Raw genomic sequence first — 14037 nt, 5'->3', positions numbered from 1 at the left:
CAGCTTGACGTCGGAGAGATCGTGATACCGCAGTGGTCGACGATCCAGAGAGACAGTCAAAAAGGGAAGTGATCCACGGGTCCTTGTGTTGTTCACTGGCAAAGGAGTAAAGGTCGAGAGATGCGACGGAGTTGGTACCAGCGGTTCCGCAGGCCGAGTCGGGAGGTAAAGGCGAACGGGACAGGGCGTCGGCGTCAGAGTGCTTGCATCCGTTGCCATAGATGACGCGAATGTCGTACTCCTGGATTTGCAGTGCCCACTGAGCTAGGCGGCCAGAAGGATCTTTCAATGTTGCGAGCCAACAAAGTGCATGGTGGTCCGTTACCAGGCCGAACGGGTGACCGTACAAATAGGAGCGGAACTTGCGAAGCGCCCACACTAGCGCTAAGCACTCCTTATCAGTGACACTGTAATTGGCCTCAGCTTTAGTGAGCGTGCGACTCACGTAAGCGACGACGTATTCGGAGTAGCCCGGCTTGCATTGGGCGAGGACAGCGCCAAGACCAACCCCGCTAGCATCTGTGTGAACTTCCGTTGCAGCTGTTAGGTCGAAATGCCAAAGAATGGGAGGAGAGGTTAGCAGACTACGGAGCGTAGCAAACGCGATGTCGCAGTCAGGAGACCAGGATGAAAGGTCTGCGTCACCGCGTAGGAGGTTGGTCAGTGGTGACATGATCGACGCGAAATTTCGAATGAAGCGCCGGATGTACGAGCATAGTCCGACGAAACTGCGTAATTCTTTAAGTGTAGTAGGTTTCGGGAACTCGGTGACTGCTCGAAGTTTTGCAGGGTCGGGTAGAACACCATGCTTGGACACGATGTGCCCTAAGATGGACAGCTCTCGCGCGGCAAAGCGGCACTTTTTAATGTTCAGTTGGAGCCCAGCGTTGGTTAAACACACCAGAACCAGTTGGAGCCGAAGCAGATGTGTAGGAAAATCGGGAGAAAAAACGACAATGTCATCGAGGTAGCATAGACACACATACCACTTCAGTTCCCGCAGTGTGTGGTCCATGAGTCATTTAAGCGGGGCAGGAGCATTACAAAGCCCAAAAGGCATTACGTTAAATTCGGAAAGGCCATCTGGTGTAACGAACGCAGTTTTCTGGCGATCAACTACTGCCATAGGAACCTGCCAGTATCCAGATCGTAAGTTTAAGGAGGAGAATAATTCGGCTCCTTGGGGGCTGTCAAGGGCATCGTCGATGCGCAGTAATGGATAGACGTCTTTCCGCGTCACCTTGTTTAATCGCCAGCAGTCGAAGCAAAATCCAACCGATCCATCCTTCTTTCGAACAAGAACGACAAGAGATGCCCAAGGTCTGTGCGATGGTTGAATAACGCGATGGCGTAGCATCTCTTCGACCTGGTCGTTGATGACTTGACGTTCTGCAGCAGAGACACGGTACGGTCTTTGACGCAATGACTGGTGCGAACCGGTGTCAATGTAGTGGTGCACTGCGTAAGTGCGACCCAATTGAGGCTGAGAAACGTCGAATGAATTCGTAAAGTGCTTGAGGAGATTAAGAAGCTCGGAACGTTCTTGAGCACTTAAGGTGTCGGCCTTGAAACTCGAGAAGATGTCACTCGACGAGCATTCCATTAGGGAAAGGGCATGAAGTTTTGTCGAGGCGCTACTGCATGATTCGTCTGACATGTTAAGGAAGAGAGAATAATCAAGGTACTCTACTCGGCCGAGACATTCGCCGGCAAGTAGCGTAAACGGTGCAGAAAGGGGGTTGTGGACGAAAATATTGCTTTGGCCAGCAGTGACCTCAAGTGTAGCGAACGGCAAGGAAACGGCTCTGCAGCTCATGAAAATATCGGAAGGTGTAAAATTTACCGTAGCATCGTTATGGTCATCGCAGCAAACAGGAACAACAGCAAAAGAGGCTGGCGGAATTTCAGTGTCCTCACGCATGACGAGGGTTGGTGACCACTCAAAAGTTTCGTGGAAAGGTTCGTCACACAGGTGCAAAAATTGCACTTCAGCGCGTGCGCAGTCGATGATGGCATAATGATGTGACAAAAAGTTCCACCCGAGGATAACTTCATGCGAGAACACCGAAAGGACGATGAACTCGACAACGTACTTAGAGCCTTGGATGAATATGCGGGCCGTACAGGTGCCGAGAGGTCGAACTAGTTGTGCGCTAGCCGTACGAAGCGATAGTCGAGAGAGCGGCGTGGTCACTTTGTGCAGGTAGCGGCAGAGCTGGGCGGCTATAACACAAACGGCAGCACCTGTGTCGACGAGAGCAAAGGTAGAGACACTATCGACAGATATGGCGACGACGTTAGCAGGTGAAGTGCGAGGACTTGGGCATTTCGACGACGACACAGTTCTTGTTTCTGGAACTGCGGCGTTCAGTTTTTCCGGTTGGAGAAAGCGGGTCGGGGATGCATTGTGGACAGTGATCGCCTGCGAGGAGACGGGGAGCGGGGAAAGTGAGTCTGAGATGGGGGCTGGGGTGACTGAGACTCGAGAAGGTTAGTGTAGCCATACTGCGGTGAGGTATAGGGAGCAGGTAGGTGCATGGGCTGTGGGTCATACAGGAACGGCCGTGGAGTGGTTGGAAGCGACGGCGACAATATCGTGCCACGTGTCCTGCCACCGCAGACGTAGCAGATTGGTCGATTGTCAGGAGTGCGCCAGGAATTTCTGACTCGCGGTGCGGCCCAAGGTGTCGAAAGAGGGGCGGAGTGGGGAGCAAGTGAATACATGGGTGGCAAATGCTGCTGGCGGGGTCTACTGCATGCCACCTGGGCATACCTAAGAGGTGGGGCTACGGGCTGCACAGCCCATGCATGGGGAACAGGCATGGCCACAGGTTGCTGGTGGACAGTGACGAGAACAGCCTGAACTACCTTTTCGGCAATAACGTCGCGGAGCGGTGAGGAAAGACGAGAGGACTGTGACTGCTGCGTGAAGGGAATCAATGACAGTTTTCGAGCTCCTTTTTCACGCACAAAATCTTTAATTTCTTGCAGGGTCGGTGAGTGATCGGGAAGAGAAGTAAGACTGGAGAGCGAGTCAGCGTGTAAGAAAAATGGCTGACTCAGAGCGCGCTGCTTCCTCAACTAGTCGAAACTTTGACATAAAGTGACAATTTCCGCAACGGTGGCAGAATTACGGGCCAGGAGCATCTGAAATGCGCCTTCATTTATCCCTTTGAGGATGTGTTGAATATTCTCCGCCTCGGGCATGGCGGTGTTCACACAGTTGCAAAGATCAACAATGTCTTCGATGTAACCGGTGAACGATTCCGATGGCTTCTGTGCGCGAGTGCGCGAGCGTTGTTCGGCCCTGGACTTGCGGACAGCGGGTCGACCAAAAACGTCAGCAAACGACGTTTTGAATATAGACTACGTCGTAATGTCGTTTTTGTGGTTATTATACCACATTTCGGCCACGTCAGTGAGGTAAAAGATGACGTTAGTCAACTTGTCCGCGTCATACCAGTTATTGTTTGCGCTCACCAGTTCGTATAGTGGGTGAACCAGTCTTCCACGTTGGTCTCATCAGCTGCGCTAAAGACCTTGGGCTCTCGCAAGCGAAGAACGCCGGGGTTTCTGGAGGATGTAGTGGAAAAGCCAGGTTGCGCGTTGTTGGTGGCCATGATGGGAGGTAGCGTTCGGTTGCGCAGCTCCAGGTTTAGGCGAGGGTGAATGGCAACACCCAGGTTCAGGCGACGGGGAATGTCAGCACGCTCCACCAATTGAAAAGGGGTTTATTGGCGTGAGTTGCGACGGCGGCTCTACGATGAAAACACGATCGGGACAGAGCAACAGCCAAGCAGATGACGGCGACGATCAGCACAAGGCGAGCGAGAGGAGCAGAGAACCCAGTACCCAAGCGGTGGCGATGTTGCTTGCCAACGATGCGTTTTCTTCTTCACAGTATGTATGTATGTATGTATGTATGTATGTATGTATGTATGTATGTATGTATGTATGTATGTATGTATGTATGTATGAATGTATGTATGTATGTATGTATGTATGTATGTATGTATGTATGTATGTATGTATGTATGTATGTATGTATGTATGTATGTATGTATGTATGTATGTATGTATGTATGTTTGTATGTATGTATGTATGCATGTATGTATGTATGTATGTATGTATGTATGTATGTATGCATGTATGTATGTATGTATGTATGTATGTATGTATGTATGTATGTATGTATGTATGTATGTATGTATGTATGTATGTATGTATGTATGTATGTATGTATGTATGTATGCATGTATGCATGTATGCATGTATGCATGTATGTATGTATGTATGTATGTATGTATGTATGTATGTATGTATGTATGTATGTATGTATGTATGTATGTATGTATGTTTTTAGCCACCGGTTGCGAGATGGGAGATGGGAGATGGGGGTGCTGGAAGTGTTCACTAGATGGACGCACTAACGGACGGAACCCCGCGCCCTCGCCGGGAAATTTCACGCCATTTACAGACTGGGTCTTGAAAGATATCGCCCAACGTCAGGCTGCGGCTGCACCTAATGCTTCCTTGCCGTTGGGCACAGAAGACATCTCCTGGGACGAACATTGGACCACCGTTCATTCGAAATACAAGCGTCGAACAACACTGAAACAGGCGGAGGACTCGTGGCACCCTCGCTACGTTTCGCGACTCAATCAAGATGGCTATGTTGTTGTCATCGAAGCCAGGGTTACGTGCAACTTCGCCGCATATAAAGGACAATGTGTCTTCGCGGAAGCAATTCATGCAGCCCTCTTACAGGCGGCGGCAAACACACCCGATCTACATATTGACTTTACACAATATGGACTGCATCCCATCTGGGACCAAAACATCATCGTGATCAACACCCCTAACGAGGCACTGATCCAACGTTTCCTCAACATATCAGCACTGCAATTTCCTGAAAGAACAGTGTCAGTGCACAGTTACCTCAAGCCAATGGACAAAATGGGCCGAGGCGTCATTCGGCTAGCCAACCACATTTCTACAGACTATATAGTCCATTGCGCTGTCTCACCGGGCAACAAAGTGTAGGGGTCCGGCGTCTTGGAACCACCAACGTAGTCAGGCTCACGTTTGAACACCTAGACATTCCAAGGAATGTGCTCGTTTTTGGAGAAGCTAACCCTGTACAACGCTACCACAAGAACATCCCAACCTGCTGTAATTGAGACAAGGTCGGTCACCATACCAATGTCTGCCCTAATCCGACGACACCACCCAACCGGTGCCCAACATGCGGGAAGGAAGATGTCAACCTTTCCAACCATGATTGTCTAGCCTGCTGCCTGCTCTGTAACGGCCCTCGCATCACCGGAGCAAAGGAATGTCCTAAGCACTACCGAAGCCCAGTCAACACACCATCCTGACCAGTATCATCGACACGTTTGGACGCACACGAGCAAACATTCACAAACAACAACGGGGCCCGCTCACGCTCAGAGCGACGCAGCACCTCCCGAGCCCGCTCAACTAGAGAGGCTCATCGTGCCCCATTTCGGCCTAAATCTTGGTCCAAGTCTCGGTCCAAATTACGGTCCAAATCACGCTCCAAATCTCATTCCAGTTCGAGACCCGAACGGCTCTACAACAAGGAACCACCCAGGAACCTCGGTGCTGCAGTCAGGGTCCACCCCTGATGAACAAGACATTGGCACCACTGGTAAGCTGTGCAGAGGTTGTTGCTACCACCCAATCTAAGAGCGACGACGACTCTCAATCAATCGCACAACTCCAAAAGATGATAGCCAAACAACAACAGACACTAATGAAACCACAAACACAAGATAGATCAGTTAGAACAACTAGTGCAGTCACAAACATCTAGTCAACCGCCACCCAGCACAACCCAGCTTCAATCTACAACGGTACCCATGGAAACAGATATTCGGACTCCCTCGCTTGACGCAGGCGAAAAATTCCATCAAGACCAGATCGAACAAATCGTAAATACACTTGTCAAAGTGCTCACACTGCTCCTAAAACTACAGATCAGCGAAGAGCTACAACAAATACGGGACCAACATTCGGCCTCCATACAATAAATCAAGTGACAAAGCTTGGCCTCAATCAAGGAAGCCGTGCAGCCCAAGCTACTTGAATTAGATGCCCTCAACTGCAAATACAAGTGCAGCGTCTCACAGATGGAACAGGGGCACTGAAAAACACCTGTTAAACTACTCACGGGGCACCGTGATATCTGCGCGACAGTGCATAAATCCGGGGATTCGGAAGAGACATCTTCGAATCCATAATGGCACAGCTCCCTCGAAGCCTAAACATAATACAGTGGAACTGCAGAAGCTTTCGCCGTAAGGCGGCATCGCTGCAACAATACATAGGCACGCTCGACCACAAACCCGACATCATAGCGCTACATGATACTGTAGTCCCCGATATCAAATTTTCGTCGTACACAGCACATGCACTCAAACACAACACATTGGTCTGCACTTTAGTTCACAACACCTGAACTGTGGTCACGGTAGATCTTGACCTCACGTGATACGCCGCTTGAGTACGTCTTCATACGCCTTTTGCCTATCAAGCGCTCTCAGCAGCCTGTGTATGTGTTTAACATATACAGTCGACCCAAGTCTCATAAGCAAACCTTCATCGAAGTCTTCCGCAAAGCCAGGAAACAGGCTCTAAATGCTCGACTTCTTATAGTAGGCGACTTTAACACCCGACACGCCTCCTGGTGTTATCCGCAAGAGGACATCAAAGGACGAAAATTGTACGACCTCATGGCTTTTGGGGTATCACTCTCCTCAATGAACCAGCCTATCCGACTCGCACGGGTAACAGTGTTTCGAGTGATACATGCCCCTACCTAACGATGGGTATCAACCTTCCTCAGCCACGCTGGTGGAACTCACAAGAGAACTTCGGGAGCGACCATTTCATCATTCACACGTCCTTATCGTATGGCAGACAAAAGAAAGATCAAAAGACAGTCAAGCTAATAGATTGGCCAGCTTTCCACACAACAGAAAACTTTTTCTTTCATGAAACTCCCACCTCTTACTCGGAATGGGCCGGCACCTTACTGGAACTTGAGAACGAGGTTACCAAAACTATTGCACCTACACTTGAAGCTCCAATGGTCGATAGCCATCTATTGCGTTTATGGGATGCCAGGCGCCAACTCACAAGACTCTGGAAATGACAAAGGCTTAATCGCCGACTCAAGACACGTAATTCCGCACACTACTACTTAGGCAGAGAAATACGCAACAGCACTCGCTAAAGAAATTTGGTTCTCAAAATTCGACTCCCTTACAGGCTAACTCCACATCAAATCTGCCTGGCACCTTCTGCGTCACCTCATTGACCCGGACTCTAGCAGAGGCGCGACCAAAAGAAGCCTTCAGAGGGTTATACAAGGCTTCTCTGGCAACAATGTGAACTTACTCGGTGCCCTACAGTCGAAGTATGTCAACACTGCGCGGGACCACGCATCCATACCCCTTTATGACGGTCCCGATAATCCGGAACTTTCAATAACATTTACGGCTGTCGAATTTAAAGCGGCAATACAAAGCAGGAGGAAAGGTACCACCCCGGGACCCGATCAGGCATTGATAGGGCTGCTCTCTAACCTAAGCGATGACATGACTCAGTTGCTGGTAGATAAAATGAACCAGTACTGGGACGCCGGAACGCTTCCCCTAGAGTGGAAATCAGCCGAGCTCACTTACATTCCTAAAGCCGGCAAAGCACTCAATTATGATAACCTCCGTCCCATATCCTTCACGTCATGCGCTGGTAAGGTGATGGAGAAGGCCATACAAATAAGGCTAACCAAATATCTGGAAGAACAGAACCTCTTGCCTGACACTATATACGGCTTTCGTCTCCATTTGTCAGCGCAGGACATCCTCCTCCATCTAAAACATGAGATTGTCAACCTACCCAGCGGTACCACTTAAGTGGAAAGGCCCATTCTTGCAATCGATTTCAAGGGTGCCTTTGACAATGTTCGGTACTTCACTATCTTGGAAAACTTATGGGAACTCAGGTGCGGTCCAAAATTATATGCATATGTGCGGGACTTCCTTACAGACAGACAAGTCATTATATGCACAGGGGACCTTAAATCTCCACCCATCCCATGGGTGATTTCGGTACTCCCCAAGGGACTGTCCTTTCCACGCTCCTCTTCAATATCGCCCTCATGCGCCTCCCGGAGGCCCTAAAAAAATTTCGCAAGTACGCCACACCATATATGCTGATGACGTCACAATCTGAAGCTGGTCTAGTATCTGGGTCAGATAGAAGAAGTCTTCCAACAGGGCACCTCCATCGTAGAAAAGATAGGACGCAAAAGTGGTCTGGAGTGCTCCGCCACTAAATCGAAAATCGTAGTATATCGAAATAAGGCATCTGGCAATACATCCCTCAACGCATAACTCAATGGAACGCAAATTGAAGAGGTTGAAACCATCTGGATTTTTGGGGCCCACTTCAATAATTGGGGCAACAACTCATTTGCTTTACACAAACTAAAAACGTCTTGCCTACAAATCTCTCGCATGATTAGTCGGGTGGCTAACTGACGATGAGGAATGAAAGAACACGACATAATGCGACTCATTCAGGCATTTGTTATCAGTCGCATAACCTATAGCTTCCCTTACTTCAGGGTCTTGAAAGAAGACGAGCACAAAATAGACCGATTCGTACGTGTGACTCTCAAGAAGGCTCTGAACCTACCCCCATGGACACTCACGGAAATGGGGCTCCACAATACCGTATCGGAACTATTTGTGATGTAGTAGCTTTAAAAAATGCGAGCATCAGCAGACGACAGCGCCACATCACCTGGAAGATGAGAAGAATGAAGAGGCATTGCAGCGCGCCCATTGAAAAAAGAAGAGGAGACGCTCGCGGAGAACGAAGCTGTTCGGACGCCGGCAAGACGACGCAAGGGAGCCTAGGGCGAACCCGCAACTACGCGCGAGGTTCGAAAGGCCGGGTTCCTGTCCTCGAGCCATTGACGTCCTCGGGGCACGACGTGTCGGCGTGGCCAAGCACGAGTTCTCGGTGAGTGGTCCTGTGGACATCTCCGGTACGGCGAGCGCCCTCGAAAGACCGGAGCTGCTGACCACGTCCACCGAGCCGACGGCGCTGACAGTGTGCGGCTACGCCTAGACCTGGGAATGCCCCTTACCGTGGTATGCTGACCTGGAACCCAAGCGACGACAGCATCCGAGCACGCAATGGGTCCCCCTTCAAGGCACCGGGCTACGGCACAGACTGTGAGACTGTTTTCTCCTTTCTTTCGTGTGTGAACTGCGTGCGTGTACGACTTATGGTACTGTATGTGCAATAGTTTTTTTTGTTCGTCCAATATAACTTCCGTTAGTTTTCCTCACTGTCTCCATCTTCCTCGCGTCACACGCCTTGCTATGTGACGAACCTAACACACGACATAACTGGCGTCCGCGAGACAGGACTACTCTTATTACATCTAAGGAGAGTATCACATCGCATATGTGTGTGTGACGGTCGATGATGGAGGCAGATAAGCTGACGGCGATCGGAAAGGAATTGGGGTTAAGCGGCTCAGCACTAAAAGAATGGATGGACCAAGAACGCGCACGCGAAAAAGAGGCACGTGACGCTCGTCTGGCTGAACGAAATCTCGCGAAAGAAGCCGAGGCAGAGGCAGTCGCTAGATTACAGGCAGAGAAGGAAGTTCTTGAGCTCAAGTTAAAGTTGCATCAGTTAGGTGCGACAGCAGGTAGCACAACTACTGGGCAGCTTACCGAGGGTGCGCCCGTAGGCACCACGCAGAGCTACCGAAGTCCACATAAACTCATCCCAGCCTTTAACGAGGAACGCGATGAGCTGGACGCATATATACGGCGATTTGAGCGCGTCGCTACTAGTCAAGATTGGCCGCAAGACAAATGGGCCCTATCACTAAGCCTTTGCTTGACCGGAGAAGCCTTGAGTGTAGTTGGTAGGATGGCACCAGAACATGCCACAGACTACGTAACGTTGAAGAAAACGCTGCTACAACGCTTCAGGTACACAGAAGAAGGCTATCGGACAAAATTTCGATCAGCAAAACCAGATAATTCTGAAACGGGCACGCAGTTTGCCGGGCGTCTATTAGGTTATTTTGACCATTGGCAAGAAATGGCCAAGACAGACCGGACCTACGATGCTCTGCGAGACAAAATTGTCTCGGAGCAGTTTCTCGCACAATGCCATGAGAAACTCGCTGTGTTTCTTAAAGAAAGAAACTGTGAAAGCCTTGAAAAACTTGCGGAGGCTACAGACCACTACTTGGAGGCCCAGGGGCTGATTAACCTTGGCAAATGTAAAAGCGATATCCTGAGCAAGCCTCCAGGTCAAACTCGAACGTCTGAGCGGCGAGATGACAAAGAGAGACAGCAGTGTTTCCTTTGCAACAAAAAGGGTCACAGAGCTGCTGATTGCTGGACCAACACAAAGGGTCCAGGTACAAAGCCACCCTTTTGTGGGAAATGCCGCCGCACTGGGCATAAAACAGCTGACTGCTCCAAAGGGGCCAACAGCGTTGAGAAGGCCTCATGTTCTTTTCAACAAAGAGATGGAGCCAAGATAATTGAGAGTCGAAGGCTTCCCTTTGTGTTCCTTATAGTCCGGAGTGCGAAGAAACGCACCCAGCCAAGCTGAAGGAAAAATCGATGCCCACGGGCGAAGGTGTACTCGAAGGATATCCCGCAACAGTATTGCGAGATACCGGATGCGATTCAATCATTGTCAGAAGGTCTCTTGTGGCGGATAGCAAGCTGACTGGAAAGCTTTCCTCGATTTGCCTCTTGGATGGACGGTTGATGAAGCTGCCTGAAGCACACGTGGAAATTTTTTCACCGTTCTTCACTGGCAAAACTCGAGCCCTTTGCATGGATACTCCTTTATATGATGTTGTCTTGGGAAATGTGGAAGGCGTTCGAGATGCTCACAATCCTGATAACGATTGGAAGAGCCGTCTTTACACCCAGAACACTGCAGAAGAGTATTCTGGCGCAGAAAAATCCGGTTCTGCACACGGACCCTTGTATGCAAAGACTTCAACATCGGCTGCAAGGAAAACACGTGGCAAGACAAAAGTTGCTGCAGTAAACCGAAAGGCAGGAAATCCACATCTACTTCCGGCTCCAGTTATAAACCCCTTAGACATCAGCCCACAGGACTTTAAAAACAAACAGGAGGAAGACAGCAGCCTGCGGAAATGCTTTGAAGCCGTTCACAAAGAGGTCAAGACAAGGTTTGGTAAAATATTGTTCTTCACGAAGGACGGAATCCTCTATCGCAAGTACACCCTTCACTCTAAGAGGCAGGTGAATCAGCTTGTGGTACCAAGGTGCCTCCGACAATTTGTTATGAAAATGGCCCACGAAGGCATCCTTTCGGGCCATCAGGGAATTAAACGAACTACCGACCGGGTACTCGAAGAGTTCTACTGGCCAGGGGTTCAGTCAGACATCACACGATTTGTTAAATCGTGTGATATATGTCAAAGAACTATTCCCAAGCACTTGGTGGGTCGTGTACCTCTCGGCAACACTCCTATAATTGACACCCCTTTCAAGAGAGTAGCCATTGATATAGTGGGTCCATTATCACCGATGTCAGAGGGCGGAAACAAGTACGTACTGACAATGGTGGATATGGCAACGCGTTATCCCGATGCTGTAGCACTGCCGAGCATCGAGACGGAGAAAGTCGCTGAGGCACTTCTGGAGATGTTTTCTCGTGTAGGTGTCCCACGGGAGATAATCAGTGACAGAGGCACGTCATTCTCGTCACGCCTAATGAAGGAGCTAAGCCGACTTCTCTCCTTCAAACAATTGCCAACAACCCCATATCATCCCATGGCTAATGGCCTTGTAGAAAGGTTCAACGGCACCCTGAAACAAATGATAAGAAGAATGTGTCAGGAGTGTCCGAAAAAATGGGATCGGTACCTGGCACCCTTACTCTTCGCGTATCGCGAAGTTCCCCAGTCGAGCTTAGGCTTCTCCCCGTTCGACTTGCTCTACGGCCGTTACGTCAGAGGTCCACTGGCGATATTGAAAGAAATATGGGCCGCCGATCATCTTGATGATGATGTAAAAACATCCTACGGGTACGTAGTCGAACTGCGGAATCGTCTTGAAGACACCTGCCGTCTAGCAAAGGAGGAGCTTCAGAAAGCGAAGATAGTACAAAAGAAGCATTATGACCAAAAGGCCAGACCACGTCAATTATCCCCTGGAGACAAAGTTCTGCTTCTGCTTCCATCGGATACCAACAAATTGGTTCTGACGTGGAAGGGACCCTTTAATGTCATTGAGAAGAGAAACGATGTCGACTATTTAATTGACCTCGGTACCAGAAGCACGCTATTTCATATAAACCTACTGAAAAAGTATGAGGAACGGCCGCCTGCACCACCGCATGAAGCATCAGCTGTTTGCCGGGCGGATGACCCCGAAAGCGACGAGCTACCATGCGTCCCATTCCAACGAAAGGACTACTGCACCCAGTCTCATACGCAAGCCGTATACTGCAACCATGCGAAGCTGCTTACGCTACAGTAGAGCGAGAAGCCCTGGCTCTTACGTGGGCGGTTCGGAAATTTCACATCTATCTATTTGGACGCGCATTCATTCTACAGAGGGACCACAAACCGCTTGTGTACATCAAGTCGGCCAAACATGTGAACAGCCGCGTGTTACGGTGGAGCCTCATTCTTATGGAGTACGACTTTTCGGTCGAGTATATTAAAGGCAGAGACAACATAGGCGCAGATTACATGAGCCGTTTGCCAACTCCGTGAGCAACGTCTGTAGGAAGAATAGATGCTCAATGGTATTAATAGCTTATGATGTGAACCTTACAGCGCGGTACAAGTATCATGACGCTTTAGTTCTGTGACTTGTGTCTTTTTTTGCCTGGTGTGTACTTTTGTGACTGAATGTGCCGAGTGTGCGGGGCTCGGAACTGCTATAGTGTGCAGCGGTGCTTACGTGTGTGTTTCCGACAGCGAACCAACGTGCCCCAGTGCCCTCAAGTTCTTCTACCGGAAGAACTTTCTTAAGTGGGGGGTGGTGTGATGTAGTATCTTTAAAAAATGCAAGCATCAGCAGACGACAGCGCCACATCACCTGGAAGATGAGAAGAATGAAGAGGCATTGCAGCGCGCCCATTGAAAAAAGAAGAGGAGACGCTCGCGGAGAACGAAGCTGTTCGGACGCCGGCAAGACGACGCAAGGGAGCCTAGGGCGAACCCGCAACTACGCGCGAGGTTCGAAAGGCCGGGTTCCTGTCCTCGAGCCATTGACGTCCTCGGGGCACGACGTGTCGGCGTGGCCAAGCACGAGTTCTCGGTGAGTGGTCCTGTGGACATCTCCGGTACGGCGAGCGCCCTCGAAAGACCGGAGCTGCTGACAACGTCCACCGAGCCGACGGCGCTGACAGTGTGCGGCTACGCCTAGACCTGGGAATGCCCCTTACCGTGGTATGCTGACCTGGAACCCAAGCGACGACAGCATCCGAGCACGCAACGGGTCCTCCTTCAAGGCACCGGGCTACGGCACAGACTGTGAGACTGTTTTCTCCTTTCTTTCGTGTGTGAACTGCGTGCGTGTACGACTTATGGTACTGTATGTGCAATAGTTTTTTTTGTTCGTCCAATATAACTTCCGTTAGTTTTCCTCACTGTCTCCATCTTCCTCGCGTCACACGCCTTGCTATGTGACGAACCTAACACACGACACTATTCCATGCACACCACACAAATGAAGTCATGAGCCTCGCCATCACTAAAACGGGACGGAAAACATTATCAGAACTTGGCATCGAAGCCACCATTGATAGAAGGGGAAAACAACGTATCCCACATGAAAGGAGGCAGGACTTCATCATTAAACCACTTCCTCGCAACATGCATCCTCAGTTTCACGAAGATCGACATCGGGCACGGGCAAAAGTTCACGTGAACTACTCAGATACTGAGGGCGCCTTCTTTGTCGATGCAGGAGGACCAG

This window comes from Rhipicephalus microplus, chromosome 1 (assembly GCF_043290135.1).
Source record: "Rhipicephalus microplus isolate Deutch F79 chromosome 1, USDA_Rmic, whole genome shotgun sequence".
Lineage (NCBI taxonomy): Eukaryota > Metazoa > Arthropoda > Arachnida > Ixodida > Ixodidae > Rhipicephalus > Rhipicephalus microplus.
This window is presented reverse-complemented; position numbering follows the sequence as displayed.